This window comes from Oryctolagus cuniculus, chromosome 8 (genome assembly GCF_051225735.1).
Source record: "Oryctolagus cuniculus isolate XC-2025 breed Fujian yellow rabbit chromosome 8, ASM5122573v1, whole genome shotgun sequence".
Lineage (NCBI taxonomy): Eukaryota > Metazoa > Chordata > Mammalia > Lagomorpha > Leporidae > Oryctolagus > Oryctolagus cuniculus.
Window position 1 is genome coordinate 86,212,840 of NC_142874.1, and position 16,342 is coordinate 86,229,181.

Consider the following 16,342-nt stretch of genomic DNA (forward strand, 5'->3'; position numbering starts at 1 on the left):
TTTCAGTTTGATTTCAATCAGGTGAAAATCAGCATCTCAGAGAGGAAAGGTAAGTGTATATAATCACTTGGCCGGTGCCGCGGCTCACTAGGCTAATCCTCTGCCTTGCAGCGCCAGCACACCGGGTTCTAGTCCCGGTCGGGGCGCCAGATTCTGTCCCTGTTGCCCCTCTTCCAGGCCAGCTCTCTGCTGTGGCCAGGGAGTGCAGTGGAGGATGGCCCAAGTGCTTGGGCCCTGCACCCCATGGGAGACCAGGATAAGTGCCTGGCTCCTGCCATCGGATCAGTGCGGTGCGCCGGCCGTGGCAGCCATTGGAGCGTGAACCAACGGCAAAGGAAGACCTTTCTCTCTGTCTCTCTCACTGTCCACTCTGCCATTTCAAAAAAATAAATAAAAAAATTTTTTTAAAAAAGTGTATATAATCACTTAGCCTCACAAGGTGGGCCTCTGCTGTCCAATATCATAGCCCTCGCCACACATGAAATATGGCAAAGGATACTGAGCAAATAAATCTGTGACTTTATTTCATTTTAATTAAATTTTAATTTCAGATTAAAAACAAATATTCCATTCAACTCCCAGAAAACTTTTAAGTACGTATGGAAAATGTTGAGTATGTGAACCTATGTCTACAATTGTAATTTTTATGGAATCCAGTAAAGATCAAGTATATCCAATGAAAATTTAGTACCAATAGAGCTCTATCTACATACTAAGTTTAAAATGTACACCATATTTTAAAGACATTTTATTTAAAAATATTTTTAATATCCTGATTTTTATTGATTGTTAATTAATAAAGATTTTGAATATATTTAGCTAAATAAAAACTTTCATTAAAATTAATTCACTAGTTCATTTTTTCAGTGTGGTTACTAGAAAAATGCAAATCATATATGTGGTTCACACTATGTTTCCATTGGACAACTCTGTGTTAGAACAAATACTTCTTAGAAAAACGTGGGGACCCTGAAGCCTATTTCTACTGAATTGTACAGAAATCCTGATTGTAGCAACTACTTGGCACCAGTGGGGCTGAAGATTCAAGAAAGTCACTTATGAGAAACTGCCAGGACAGGAAATTCATGGATGTTAATCAATGAACCATGAGCCCCAGAAAAAAAGGAGAATCAAGGTGCTCCCTATTTCTTCACCATTGTCCACTATAATCCTTTAAAATTAATTTTTATTTTAAAAATTTATATTTATTTATTTGAGAGGTAGAGAGAGAGAGAGAGACAGAGAGAGACAGAGAAAGCATGCACCTATCTACACCAATTCACTCCCCTAAATACCCACAAAGGTTGAGCTAGGCCTGACTCAAGTTGAGAGTCAGAAACTCCATCTGGGTCTCCCATGTGAGTGCTAGAAACCAGTCACTTGAGCTGTCACTCTGCCTCCCAGTGTTTATATTGGGAGGAAGCTGGCATCAGGAGTGCAAGCTGCATAGTTAAAACCAGGTACTCCAATGTGGAACAGGAGCAGAGCATACAAACTGCTCTCCTAACTGATGGGCCAAACACTCACCCCAATGACCATTCTTTTGTGTTTTTCCCACATGAAGGGTAAAGGTTGCTGTTTACAAGGAAAAAAATATATATGTATAAATTGCCACATCTACCATATGAAGGAATTAAGAATTAAGAATTAGGTGAGGGGTTGGCGCTGTGGCATAGCAGGTAAAGCCACCGCCTGCAGTGCTGGCATCCCATGTGGATGCCGGTTCAAGTCCTGGCCACTCCACTTTCGATCCAGCTCTCTGCTTTGGTGTGGGAAAGCAATAGAAGACGGCCCAGACGTTTGGGCCCCTGCACCCTCCTGGGAGACCCAGAAGAATCTCCTGACTCCTGGCTTCAGATCGGCGCAGCTCCAGCCATTGCAGCCATTTGGGGAGTGAACCAGTGGATGGAAGACCTCTCTCTCTCTCTGCCTCTCTGTAGCTCTGCCTTTCAAATAAATAAATATTAAAAAAAAGAATTAAGTGAGAAAAATAGAATAATATGAAGATTCCAAAATTATGTAGCTTAAAAGTATGAATGGAAACCAATTTGAAGACAGAAAAAAAAGCTTTAAAAAACATTGTTTAATAAACAATCTATAGCTAAGTATCCATTTAAATCCCTAGGATTGCCAATTTTAGTCTGACAATGGGACACAAAGGTCTCTCGGTGATTGTAGCTTCTGTCTTCTTAGACCCCTTGTGAAACAGCCTTTGAAAGCTGTTCTGTGGCCTGGAACAGCTTTTGTTTCTTAGGACACTGAGTATGGTAAGTGTAAGATATGGTTATTAACTGTTAGTAATGATACCTAGTATTTAGGTAACACCTTTCATCCAAGGACCTCAAAGAACTGAGCAAACATTAACTCATTAATTCCCATAAGAACCATGAGGCAAGAGTTATTACACCCTCTTTACCAATGAAGGACTTGAGGCACAGAGAACGTGAGGAGCTTAATTTAATCAAGGTCACCATCAGATGTTAGAGTTTTTACCAAGAATAGGTCTGGATCTTGTGCCAGCTGTTCCATGTCGTCTAAAATGTTAGCTGCTCATTTCCAAAGACTGGTGGGTTTTTCTCCTAGTGAATGGTGTTAAATAAACAATAATGAAAACAGAAAACAGAAAATGCTTGACAGGAAATTGCTAGAGGATAGCATAATGTCATATGATCTTTGGAGCGGTGTCTATTGAACAAAAGAATAAACAAACCGTGAGTGGCAGAAGAGAACAAAAAGATGCTAGGAAGTGTGTAAATGGTCTCTGATTTATTAAAATCTTCAAATGATTCCCAAAATTCAGTTGCCTCCCATTTCTTTAAAATGGACTAAGGGGCTGGTGCCTCATGGTGGGGTGCCGCAGCTCACTTGGCTAATCCTCTGCCTGCGGTGCCAGCACCCCGGGTTCTAGTCCCAGTTAGGGCACCGGATTCTGTCCCGGTTGCTCCTCTTCCAGTCCAGCTCTCTGCTGTGGCCCGGGAAGGTAGTGGAGGATGGCCCAAGTGCTTGGGCCATGCACCCCATGGGAGACCAGGAGGAGGCACCTGGCTCTTGGCTTTGGATTGGCGTAGCACATCTGCCATAGCAGCCATTTGTGGGGTGAACGAACGGAAAAAGGAAAACCTTTCTCTCTCTCTCTCTCTCTCACTATCTACTCTGCCTGTCAAAAAAAAAGGGGGGGGAGCTAAGAAAATTCTGAACTATACATTCCACAGTAAGAAGAATCAGCCATTCTCCTTTAGCTTCCATAGCTCCAGGGGCCTTCGTAAGTCCACTCGCAGCCCATCTTCTGCTCTGATTTCCTTTTATACTGAACATCTGACCTCCTTGGTCTTAGTTCTGCCCTCTGGCCCAGTACAGAACAAGTGGAATCCCTCTTCCCCATGACCCATGTTCATAGATTCGGGGCCGGGCTCTTTGGTCTTCCCACACCCTATCCCTGGAGAGGCCAGAGTGTTGGCAACTCTAACTCATCTGTGTTTGAATTTCTAGGTACACCGTATCCTGCCCACCACATCTGACATGCTGCAGTCCATCAGGGCCTCTCTTAAAATGTGGTACCCAGAACTGAACATCATATACCAGATGTGGTTTGCAACTGGAGGACAGCTGCTCCCACAAACCACACCATAGTTCTTCCTTATTTCAAAACTGCGGTTTAGTCTTCCTGCAGGATTTTCTTCTTCATGCAAAATAGTAATAATAATTAACAAGTAGATAAAATAAAATAAAGAAGACAAAAACAACCCAATTTGCATTGTCGCTTCCCAAAGATTTATGTTTCATTATTTGGATAATTTCTAGGCCTATTTCCTAATTCTCTTTTTCTAATGTTTTCTAAATTTCATAGAAGTAGACATCACAATCAAATAACATTTTTAAGCTGGTTAAAAGGGTTGAACCTCAATTTAAATAAATCTTTTTCTGCTCCTCTTCAATCAGCTATTAGATTGCAACCTTTATACATGTGCCTGGAAATTTAAGCATACATTTAATATTTGTCATGCAACTTACATGCTAAGTGCATTAGTGAGTTTTGTTGTTTATTTTTAGAATAAAAGTGTGTGTGTTTCTTATTACAAAAGAAATAAAATTTTTTTCTTTAAGATTTATTAATTTGTTTGAAAATCAGAATTACAGAGAGAGGGAGAGACAGAGAGAAAGAAAGAGATCTTCCATCCACTGGTTCACTCTCCAGATGGCACATGAGCCAGGACTGTGCCAGGCTGAAGCCAGGAGCCAGGAACTTCTTCCAGGTCTCCTACACGGGTAGCAGGGGCCAAACACTTGAGCCATCTTTCATTGCTTTACCAGGCCATTAGCACGGGGATGGACAAGATGTGGAGCAGCTGGGACATGAACCAGCATCATTATGGGATGCTAACATTGCAGGTGGTGGTTTACCTGCTATGCCACAATACCAGCCCCAAGAAATGAAGTTTAGCACACAAATTAGCATCACAAGTTCTTAAATCACATATACGTGGCTTTTAATTCCAGCACCACCATGTAGAAGTCCTTGAGAAAATTCATTTAACTCTTCAAATGTTAGTTTCTTCATGTGTAAAGTGATGTTAACAAGAGGGCCTCTCTTATAGGGCTATTGAGAAGAGATTATGTAATAATGAACACAAAAGACTTAGCACAGAACCTAACCTAAAGATAGCACTCAAGAAACACAAACTAGTCTCACTGCAGAAATATCTGCAACATTCAGAAAGAAAGACAACAGAAAATAAAAATTACCTAGACTCTTCCACACATTCCAGAAATAACTTCTAATGCTATTTAGAATATGTTTTCCTGTGCTTTAGCTACTCCTGAGTGAAAGGGGTTCTTGCAGAACAAACAAGGTTATAAACAAGAACAGAGAAACAATAAGAATGTCAACAGTTAGAATAGATTTGGCCTAGAACTAAAGGAAATACACAAATACATATTTTTGGTCATTATCAATACACATGTACATATACGCATATACATGTATACATATTTTCAGTCATCGTCTAAGAGTAATGCATACTGGATCAAATATTCCGTCGGTCCTGAAGGTAAGTCAGCAGCTGGGTAGACACTGTGGCACAGCATGCTCTACTGCCACTGGAGAGGCCCAGGTTCTGTGCTGGAGTCCCTGGTTCCAGCCACTCGGGGCTTCTGATTCAGCTGCTTAACAATATGCCTGGGAGGCAGCAGGTGATGACCCAAGTCCTTGGGTTCCTGCCACCCACATGGAAGACCCAGATGGACTTTCTGGCCCCTTGGCTTCAGTCTAGGTACCTGTCAAGGCAACCTCCTGCAGCTGTCTTTGCCGATGTCCCGGCTGTTGTGGACACTGGGGAGGGAACCAGCAGATAGATGGAAGATTCTCTCTCTCTCTCTCTCTCTCCTCTCTGCTTTTCCCTCTCTGTCACTCTAACTTTCAAATAAATAAATAAATATCTTTAAAATAAAAGTACAGCAGAAGTGGATAGTTTTGAGGTAGTGGAATGAATAGTGAAGGAAAACGTCTCAAAACACACACACGGCTGTGGTCTGGACAGGTGGCAGCTCTGTCAAGGCCACAGAACATCAGGTGAGGTGTGGTTCTCGTGGGCCCCGCGATGTGGTGCAGTGAGCTGAGCGACCACCTGCTATTCATCTCTGATTGGAGTCCTGGCTGCTCTGTACCGATCCAGCTCCCTGCTAATACGCCTGGGAATGCAGCGGAAGATGGCCCAGGTCCTTGGACCCCTGCCACCATGTGGGAGACCCAGATGGAGTTCCAGGCTCCTGGCTTAGGCTTGTCTCTCTCTGTTTCTCCCTCACTCCCTGTCCCCCTGCCTTTCAAATAAATAAATATTTTTAAAATATGATTTTCACTAACTTCTGTGGTTTTACACAGCCAAATTAGAGGCTTATCAAGATTTGCTGACAATATACAAGTAGTACTTGGAAATTAGTAATCTTACCAAGTGATTTCTATTCTAGGAGTAGTTTATCAAAATTTATTTACCAATGATCTTATTGTAGTAGATATAAACTTGCATCAAGGTGGTTTGTTCCTTCACTGGGACCCCTAACATTTCCTCTACTTTGGAAAAAAAAGATCTATGCTTTCCAAAGCAATTTTATTTTTGGCTTCTCCGTTGTGCGGGACATGTGACAGCGTGATTAGACATGGGATGACACTTGTTCATCAGGCTCTGGACTGGCCTCCGGTTTCCTTTCATACCCCCTTCACCCAGCTAATAAACCAACTGCTAATAATATCCGGCGATTACCCAGCAGGCCTGGATTCTGGCCAAAGAGGACAGACTCTCAGGCTCTGCACAAGACCCTGAGGCGCCCTTTACCATCCCTTTCCCACCCCACCCCCACCCCCCCCCCCCGGAGCCACACCATTCCCACGTAATAAAACTTAACAGGGCCCTCCAGCCAAGGGGGCGGCGTTGGCTGCAGCCCTGCCTTTACCTCCTCAGCCACAGGTGGCGCCAGAAGCGCAAAGGCGGAACACACCTGGCCGGTGGTCTTGGGAGCTATAAGACAGGGGTCCGAGTGTGGATGGAGAGGGGTGCAAAGCTCTAGACCCCACCGTGTTTTAGGGCACAGCACCATCAGCACGAGGGCAGGTGGCCAGGAAGACTGTTTGAAGAGCACCACGTGATGACCGACTGGGAGGCTGCGTGCGGCGTGAGTCACCCCGACCGGTGTGTTATTATCCACGTGATGTAGGGGGTCTGGAATGCGACTTAAAAGGCCCTAATGAGACATTGTTCATAATCATATTAACTGCTGCAAGTAACATGGCACTGAGAAGTGAGGGCAGCCCAGTTCTGATGAAATCTCTGCTCTCTGGACACAAATGATCAAATACAAGTGATGTGCAAGCAACATGAATAAGTGAAAGGGCGTGCTGCTTCTTTCGAGAAAAAGCCACACATTGCCCACTCTCTACCCTTGTCTCCTGCACCATTTCCCAAACACAATCACTAGGATGATTATAAACAGCTTTCCCTATTTCATATCCTCTTCGTTTTAACGAAAATCTGATCTTTTCTTGCCATCCCTACCGTCTGACTTCATACTGCACAGACAGGGGCCTATCATTGTTCCCTGTTTGGTCCTTGTTTCAGGATCGGCAAGAGACATGTTTACAGCCTACTGGGCAGCTGCCAAGACCTTCTTCAGCCCGGGGCTCTGGTTGGTAATCAGTAGCAGTTGTTCCCAGCTCCGGCCCTAGACTGTGGTCCCATGAGATGAGCAGGGACTGTCTTCAAGGACGGCTTCCACTCAACCGTGGCTGATGACGCCCAGACCTTTATCTGCAGCCTGGAGCAGGCTTTCTGCACTCTTGAAGGTGGGTTTCTATCCAACCCCACAGCCTCATTGGAACATTTTACTATCATCTAATCACCTTGCTGAACACAGACTCAGGAGGTTGCCTGATCATGATTACACGATGGAACTTCAAAAAGTTCCTAGAAAAAATGGAATTTAAAAGATAAGTTCATTTTGCGCAAAACCATTTTGCAACCCACACATAGTTTTTGTCAATAACATGTTTTTTCCATGCACTCTTTGATGCCTTTGTAAACAGGATGGCAGCACACTCCAATTTTTCATTTATGGTTGTGTCTACCTTCTGTTTCCCTGCCAATGGAATCAGGTAATTGACAACTTGATAGCTGCTTTGTCTATTTTCTGTGGCTGTTTTCCCCTTTACCAGTATCATCATCATCAGTAAATGCTAACTTCCATATTGTCTCCTTCATACTCGCGCCACACTGGAAGCTGTCAGAAGCTCACATTCAGCAGGTATGCATTTTGAATGACAAGTATCCCTGGACATTAAACTCAAGCTTTAAAGGAACAATGTGAACAGTTCTTGATCCTATATTGTGGGTATTTGTGGTTTGTAACTTTAAGGAGAGGGCAGAGCCAGATAATTACAATGGGCCTTTCCATTTCAAACCTCTGTGATTCCAAGGACATAGGCAAAGTTTCACTCTTGTTTCTTTGTATAAACATGGTTTTGGGCTGCCTGGAATCCTTCCCTCCTTCTCCATGGTTCCTTTCCGGGGTTTGGTTATGGAGCTTAGAAGACTACTTATTTGCTTAAGTTCTTCAGACTTGGAGTTTCAAAGAGAGTCCTGAATAGTGCAATTCTTCACCTTCCTCCAACTGCTAATATTCTACATTCTGATTCCAGTCTATTTAATGAAAATTTTTATGATAACAACAGTTTATGAAGTCCCATATCCTCATGTCTTTTGCTCTTTGCATGGTGAAATCAAATGATAGACTTACATCAAAGCTATACAATTCGGTGATTTCAACTCTTGACAGATTTTTAAGCGATGAATACCTTTAATAATGAACCAAAGAAATCTTTTCCTCTGCAAGACTATCTGAGACCTCCTTCAGTGTCTTGATTTTCCAAACGAAGAAATTAAGCAAGAACAAAATTTCACAAATCACCAAGTCTCTGGATGAAACCTTTGGAGTGAAATTTAGGGGTTGGCAATGTTTTCTGTCATGTAGGATTTGGCACTAGGATCTAGTCATAGAGGTTATGAGACATTTTCCTGGTATTACTTGCAAAGAAGCAGGAAGCGGCGAGGGGAGTTTCAGAAGTGGCTGACACTTCTGAAAACCCTGATCCAACATGATGGAGATGTTCTGGTTGACAGTGGAAAGATCCCTGAGCAGTGCGTTCAGATATGGCCTGGAGCAGCCCTGGCTCCCTGTTTCATGGAAACTGGGATGCATTTTTGGGGGAAGCAGTCCATCATGCAGAGAGAATATATAGGTAGGAACACTTTGTCTAACGCCAAGAAAACCACATACGAAAATTCCAGTCTTGGACTAAAAATGTAGGCTGGGAAGAGAGGTCTTTCTGCCTCACTAGTAAGAATAACTCTAGAAAACCCAGAGGAAACCGCCAAGCCTGTGTTTGGTACATGGCAGAACTCATCAAAGTCCCAGGTCAGGGGAGATGGCCTTGGAGAGAAAACCAACGCGAGCTCCTCTCCGCCACAGACATCCAAAGATCAACAAGTTTGTTTTCCATTTTAAGTACAACTTATTTGCTTTAAATACAAGTACACCTGAATCCAAACTACCAGACGACGTGTATAAATCCCAGGGCTTCTAGTCTCTTTCCTTCTCTTACAATTTCGACAACAACAGCAATGTGGAGTCTCAGAGCTGGGATTTGATTTTCACAAATATAATTATCACTGTAGCACACTAATAATATTCAGGCATTAAAGCTTTAACACTGCCACAAAGGATTACATAGTAAGCGCTTATGGTCTTATAGGATTGAATGCATCGTATATATCATTTGTGCCCCATCCTTTCTTCATTGCCTCAAGCATTTGGATATTTTTCCAAAAATTGTACTTTGGTGCTTTGAGGTGCCATTGAGCTGATCTGGTCCAAGTGTGTCTGTTGGTGATCAAAGCACACAGGTTCAAATAAACGACATGACTCGCTCGGGGTCACATGGGCTGTTGAGAGCAGAGCCAAACAGAGAAACCAGGTCTCTGCAGTGCCAGGTCCCTGCAGTCCCACCAGCTCCTCTGCAAGAAACAGTCACCGTGGGAGGAAAGTGTGAAGAGGGAGTGAACGGGACAGGCCCACACCCCACACCCCATTGAAGTGAGCAAGTTCAAATCATGGCTACATAAACAACAACAACAACAACAACACTGACTACAGAGAAAATTAGCAGGGGCTCATACTCAATCTCAAACATGATGTTGACAAGTTAAATTACTATAAATGCCATTAAGGTGTCAATATGAGCTAACATTTACACAACAGCTTTCTTCTATAAGTTCTTAAAATATTGTAAAATTAGCATGATTGACCAAATTTTATGGGTAAGGAAACTGAGGCAGTGGGTGGAATAAAAACTTGGTCACATTTGTACGGAGAAGCGAGAATGGAACTGTTTGTGACCTTGCTGCGAACCATACACGAATGGAGGTTTGAAATATTCAGATGCATCACTATCACCTGGTCCCACCCTCTGAGAGCAGAAATTGAGGTCTGCAGAACGCCCTGATGGTCTCCTCCAGTCACAGAGCTAGTTAGTAGTTGACCTGCAGTGAGCCAGGCCCTGTGAGTCCATACCGGCTTCTTTTCTCTCATCCACATGTCCTGAATCTGCTTAGGCAGATGTGGCACGAGCCCCCAGGAAAGACTTCCTACTGGCCAAGACACTTTCCAAATTGCAGAATTGTACTGTTCCCTTCACTCTCGGGAGAGAGAACTCACTCTAGGTGAGCTGATGAGATGCCCTTCCTCTAATGCTTGGAAGACCCCGGATGAAATCCAGACTAAGAATAGTCCACTGGTTAGGGAAGCCCACACGACAGCCCTTCTCAGTGAGGAGTTGGCCTCTCCCGGACTCCTCAGTGGCGCCCCCTGCCACAGAGGCTGTCAGTCTGGTGGTCGCTGAAATGGCCAGGCAGCATTTGGTGACTATTGACTGCACTTACTTGTCCCATTAAAGATTCTTAACGGTGTCTTCTTCCACTACTTGAAAATACTTAGGATTCTTCCCCTTCATAGGCCACCCCTACACAAAGAACACCCTCTTATTTGGCCCTTTAAATATTCTTTTGGCAACCACAAGAGATGGCAACCCTGCTACACTTGAAAAATCTGCTCCACATCAAAGCCACCCTTTCTTTCCCCAGACTCACAGAGTTTTTATTCCCAGCCCTCCTGAGTACTCCAAGCGCCACCAGTGTTTACATTTTTGTTCAGCCTACACGTCTTTTCCTGCTTAAGAACCATATGCCCTATCACTTTAGTCATGTGGCTAACACACCCTGCTTCCTTCCTTTCCCCCCGGCTCTTCTGGCCTCTGACTCAGTTCCACCCATCCTGGCTGGTGGTACAGTGAGCAACATTCAAAAAATATCAGTCCTTGCCAGTGCCCTCTGACATGGTTCTCTTGTGCAGAGCAGAAACTATTCCAGCCCTTCAGTAGCCCAAGAGCCATCACTGTTCCTCATTTACTGAGTCCTTCGTGTTCCAGACGTCCATGACTGTTCTCTGATGGCGACCGACCATTGTGGGATTTGTTTCCTCTGAGCTCTGCTTGCACTGTGCTGGCCCCTAGTGAGCAGGAGTCAGGAAATAAGGTAGTTATTCTTGGATTTGGAAAGAAGGAAAAACTGCGATCCATGTCTTGCTTCAGGGTGAAAATAGAAACCATAGTCTATCCAGTGACAGTAGGTGGAAAAGAGTGAGCTATATTGGCAGCGGCAAAATCTCCTTCTCTGGACCCCTCACAGTGTGAGAAAGCAAATTTTCCATAGATTTCTTCATTCTTTCACAGGGAAAATCTTTAAACAAACAATCAAGTCACACCATCTTCTTAGGTTGTGGCTGGACTCATTAGCTCAGTCATTCAACAAAAATATATATTGGGCTGACGCCGTGGCTCACTTGGCTAATCCTCTGCCTGTGGCGCCGGCACACCAGGTTCTAGTCCCGGTCAGGGCGCCGGATTCTGTCCCTGCTGCTCCTCTTCCAGTCCAACTCTCTGCTGTGGCCAGGGAGTGCAGTGGAGGATGGCCCAGGTTCTTGGGCCCTGCACCCCATGGGAGACCAGGAGGAAGCACCTGGCTCCTGGCTTCGGATTGGCGCAGCACCAGCCATAGTGGCCATTTGGAGGGTGAACCAATGGAAAAGGAAGACCTTTCTCTCTGTCTCTGTCTCTCTCTGTCTAATTCTGCCTGTCAAAAATAAAAAAAAATTATGTATTGACTTTTTACCATGTCTGGAGAACTGTGCTAAATTCTGATGTTAGAATAGTGAGTAAGATACACATGGTGCCTGCCTCATGAAGTTTACAGGCTCGTGAAGTACTATGCCTTGTGGTCTGTCTCACCAAACTGGATCAAATCAGTCAGTTGACATTATAAAAAGTTAGTTATTCACAGAGTATGGGGTATTGTATAAGGATATAGACTGATTTGTTGCTGAGATATTTAGCAATAATCCCTGTTCATCTGAAACCTGCCAAACCTCCTGCCTTCAGGCCAACTGCCCCACCATTAGGGGACACCATCATGCACCTGGTCAAAGGTGGAAGCCGCATCAGCCTCAATGGCACTCAAGCAATAGGGCGGGCTACAGGAGGTTCCTCATCTGCTTAGGAGCTATGGAGCATTCCAAGTGGGTCCAATAGTCTGTAGTTTGCACTTAATCTCAGTGAATACTCACAATTATCCTGGAAGTAGGTTTTGCTTTTTCTGCCTTTTGACAAACTGAAAATTAGGAAGGGAAAATTGTTGTTCCAGGTCAACTAACTGCTCACATCAGGTCTGAGTTTGGGTCTCCTGACTCCAAGGTTCTTGCTTGTGGGGGGCCATGATGTAGTATCTTTGATACCAAATGAAGATCTACAGTGCAATAACCTCAAACTGAAAACCAGCCAAAGTCATCATGTTTGTGACAGAGAGGGTATGCGTTCATGGAGAAGCTGTTTGGTTGTTAGATCCATAGGGCTGGTTTCAGTAGTAAATTAGTGTCCCTCTGCATCATCTTTTCCTATCTGGGGGTCTTTACAGAAGCATTTAGGCTCTACTGCCCTTTGATTCTCTCACACACACACGTGCACACACACACATGCACACACACACACCTACATCAGTTTCAAAAGACACATTTCACATCTGGATCTACTATTTCATTTTTTGCCCCGGTCCAGACCACAACAAAAACACCAACACAAAAACATGAGTAAAAGGGAAATGCTGTAGGAGCACTCACATGGGAATTGTTATTTAGAAATCGTGTCCCTGAGCTCCACTTGTTCTGTCTCTCTGATCCAGTTTATCCCCAATTCTCAAGACAATGTAATAGTTTGTCATACCCTAAAGGGGAACAAAACGACCAAAAACTCTACTTCAAAGCACAGAAACTCCTCACTAACTTAAAAGAAATGATCAAGAAATTTAATATGAAAATGAGTCAAACTTATTAAAAAAAAAACAAACATAATTTGAGGTCTATTGAATGAAGCAAAAGAAATAATTAAGTTTTTTTTTTAAGCAGATTGTTTTGGAAGGAAATCGGGCTTTTGTAAGAAGTCCTATGCTTATTGAGTGTGGTCAGGTGGTTGCAACACGGGCACAGAAATGTAGGATTCACGGCCCCCTTCTCTAAATTGTGCATGTCTGGCGGACTTTAAGTCTCCAGAATAGTTATTTATTAGTTCTATGCTGTTGTTTGGCAGTCTATAACATCAGTACGACCTTTGCAATATGACTTTTAAATTGCTGATGCTCATGAGATTGTAGGAACTTACAGCACGAAGGAATCATGCCACCGTGATATGATCTGGTTGATGGAAAGGCACTGCATGGTAAAATTTGTAGCCTGGAGATGCCAGTAAAAAGGAGATGTGTGTTTACATCAGTGTCCATGGTAACTCACATAAAGTGGGTCACTAATGGACACATAGCCTAGATGCCCATGAAGGCACGAGGTCAGTTTTTAGAAGGAGTTAGGGATGGAGGTGTGGGGAAAGCTGTGCATTAATAGAGTCTGACCTGCGAGCTGAGCTGCAGGAGAAACAAAAAGCCCGTGTTGGAAAAGTGACCCAGCTATAAAAAGCAGCAATGAGATGAGGAAAGAGACCAAGATTAAGAGTTAGAGTTCTAGGCCAGCGCCACAGCTCACTAGGCTAATCCTCTGCCTGCGGCGCCTGTACCCCAGGTTGTAGTCCTGATTGTGGTGCCGGATTCTGTCCCGGTTGCCTCTCTTCCAGGCCAGCTCTCTGCTGTGGCCTGGGAAGGCAGTGGAGGATGGCCCAGGTGCTTGCATGGGAGACCAGGAGGAAGCACCTGGCTCCTGGCTTCGGATCGGCACAGCGCACCGGCCATAGTGGCCATTTAGGGGGTGAACCAACGGAAGGAGACCTTTCTCTCTGTCTGTCTCTCACTGTCTAACTCTGCCTGTCCCAAAAAAAAAAAAAAAGAGTTAGAGTTCTAGGGTTTGGAAAAAGGTTCTATTTTGTATGCCAATGAGCTTCTTTCTGCATTGTTATTGATTCATAAGGATTCACCATATACAAGAGTTGGTACTGAACATCCATAGAATATACTCAAGTTTAAGCTAAGGGCCTCCCCATCATAGCCTGTTAATACCAGTGCATGGTCTCAGGCAAGAGCCATAGCCCAGAACACTTACCAGCATGGGAAGGATGAGGAGAGCAGCCAGCATCAGCTATAATCCACAGAAATAATGAGGATCTTGTAAAGTACAGAGCCCCAGAAGGGGTGGGCAGAATACACCTAGGCCAGAGTAGCACTGAATATGACTATGTCCCAATGAAGCAGAATTACTACCCCGATTAGGCAACCCTCACAGTCATTAAGGAACTCAGCTTAGTTTGCTGGGTGATGCGGTAAGTACATTTACTGATTTAGTGTTCTATAGCGATTATTAATAATCCCTAGCCACTGCCTGCTTCTCTGGGTGTCCAGGAATTACCATTTGCAAGGGTCTCTGAATGAAGATGAGAGTGGAAGTGAAAGGGACATCACACTCAGAGGGAAGCATCTGGATGGTGAGAATAGGTTTTGTTGAATTAGCCAAGATAGGTGCTGAAGCTTTGCCTGAACTCCTCAGCCACTCCCTTTCCCTGGCGCGCTCACATCTTGTGATTCAACCAGCTCCTGGGGGTTCTTGGTCAAGCACTTTGGTCCCACTTCCTCCTTTTGCTTGGCTGGCAACTCTCACATAGACTTCAATGGCTCGAAGCTGTCAACAGTTCATAAAAGGATCAAACACCTTAAGACGTTGTATACAAGTTCCAGTGATGTTTTCAAATACGCTTCCTTTCCTAGTTCCTCACAGATAACCTTTTGGCATCCAGTGAAGTAATTTGGAGGGCCAATAGCCAGGAGGCCTGGTTTGGGGGAAATTTTTCCACTCACTGGTTGTCATCGTACGTGGCATGGTTCGAGAGACATTTCATCAATGGAAGCTTGTGATGTTCCTCTGTTAGCAACTTTCCTCTTCCTGAGAGTAGAGGTCAAGGAAAGGCCTTTCAAAGGAGGCCAGTTATAAAGGGCCAGGCTTGCTTTCATGTCTGCCATGCTAGCTCTTAACCGTTCCTCCCCAAAGAGAAGCGAAAGAAAATACAGCTCTCCACAATGCCTGTTCCTTCCGTACCAGCCTGGTTCTAAGCAAAAAGAGTTTCCAAATGAAGTACAGTTTGTCTTTCTTTTTTAAATATCCAACTCCAAGGCTACCTATTGGTAAAGAGAGTGCTTACAGAGGACCTAAGAGATAAAGAGAAAGAGTATTTTGCCAGCGTCATAGCCATGGCTAATTTTTTTTTTTCTCTCTCTCTCTGGGGTATGGGACAGTGAATGGATGAAGAGGCAACGGAAAAGTGAGACTGACCCATTATTGAGGCAACCACAGTCTCTGGTTGGCTTCTGAGAAAGATTTCCTAAAATCATTTTTGAGACCCTGAATTTTTTTTTCTCATGTGACCCACAAAACAGACAATTATTTCAGTGACTGTTTTCTCAATTCTCCCAGGGATAGCAGAGAGCCCGCATCACCCTGGAAGAGGCCTAGAAGTCAGTTCATGCCTTCCTGCAAGGAGGGCTTAATTCCTGACCTGGTTGAGGAAAATCGTTGGAGAAACAGCACAGCCGATACCCAAGTCTGGAAATGGACCAGAAACAAATGGGCTTCCCAGGAAGCATGGATGATGAAAGTGGCTTGAAATAAATGGATGTACCTGACGTTTAACTTCCATATAGTCCCAAAGGTGAGGGAAACTTTCTGATGAATCTACGAGAGAGTTTTGGAGGGCCAAAACAAAAAGAAACGGAAGTATTCTACTATGGATTCAAATGGCCCATAATGAGCACAGTTCCCATAATATTAACTCTGCAGCAATCCATTAAATTCTTTCGGATAGCAAACAAGCGTTTTGTTAGGCGTTGTCTGGGTGATGAGAATGAAGGACCCATTAAAAATTTCAGTTACAAAATAGGTACCTTCTACTGTTAAGGTATTCACTGTGTAGGGAAGAGGGCAAGTGTAGAAGCTGGCTCTCAGAGCAAGGCAGATAAGAATGTGAGAGAGACTGAGGGAAGGGACTGTGTAAGGTTAGAGTTCAAATATATGTGTAGATTTAAGTAAGAGGCTAATTTGAGACTGACTTTTCAAAGACTTAAATGGGAAATACATGAGGTAGAATTGAGTCGTTGTAGTTGCTGTTGTGTGTGCAGTAGGAGAGGTGGTAGCTTCGAGCTCGAGACTGAAAGAATTTGAGTTCCAGGGAAGCTCTTCTGTGAGTAGCTGGCCACAGGTCTGT

At 44.0% G+C, this 16,342-nt stretch overlaps 1 long non-coding RNA gene across 1 annotated transcript; it reads left to right on the top strand.

The window, feature by feature from the left end:
• The first annotated feature begins 7,123 nt into the window (after positions 1-7,123).
• On the top strand, positions 7,124-15,777 carry LOC149125073 (uncharacterized). The gene is made up of 2 exons (XR_016212567.1): positions 7,124-7,333; positions 15,556-15,777. It is a non-coding gene; the product is annotated as an uncharacterized LOC149125073 (long non-coding RNA).
• Positions 15,778-16,342: the final 565 nt, after the last annotated feature.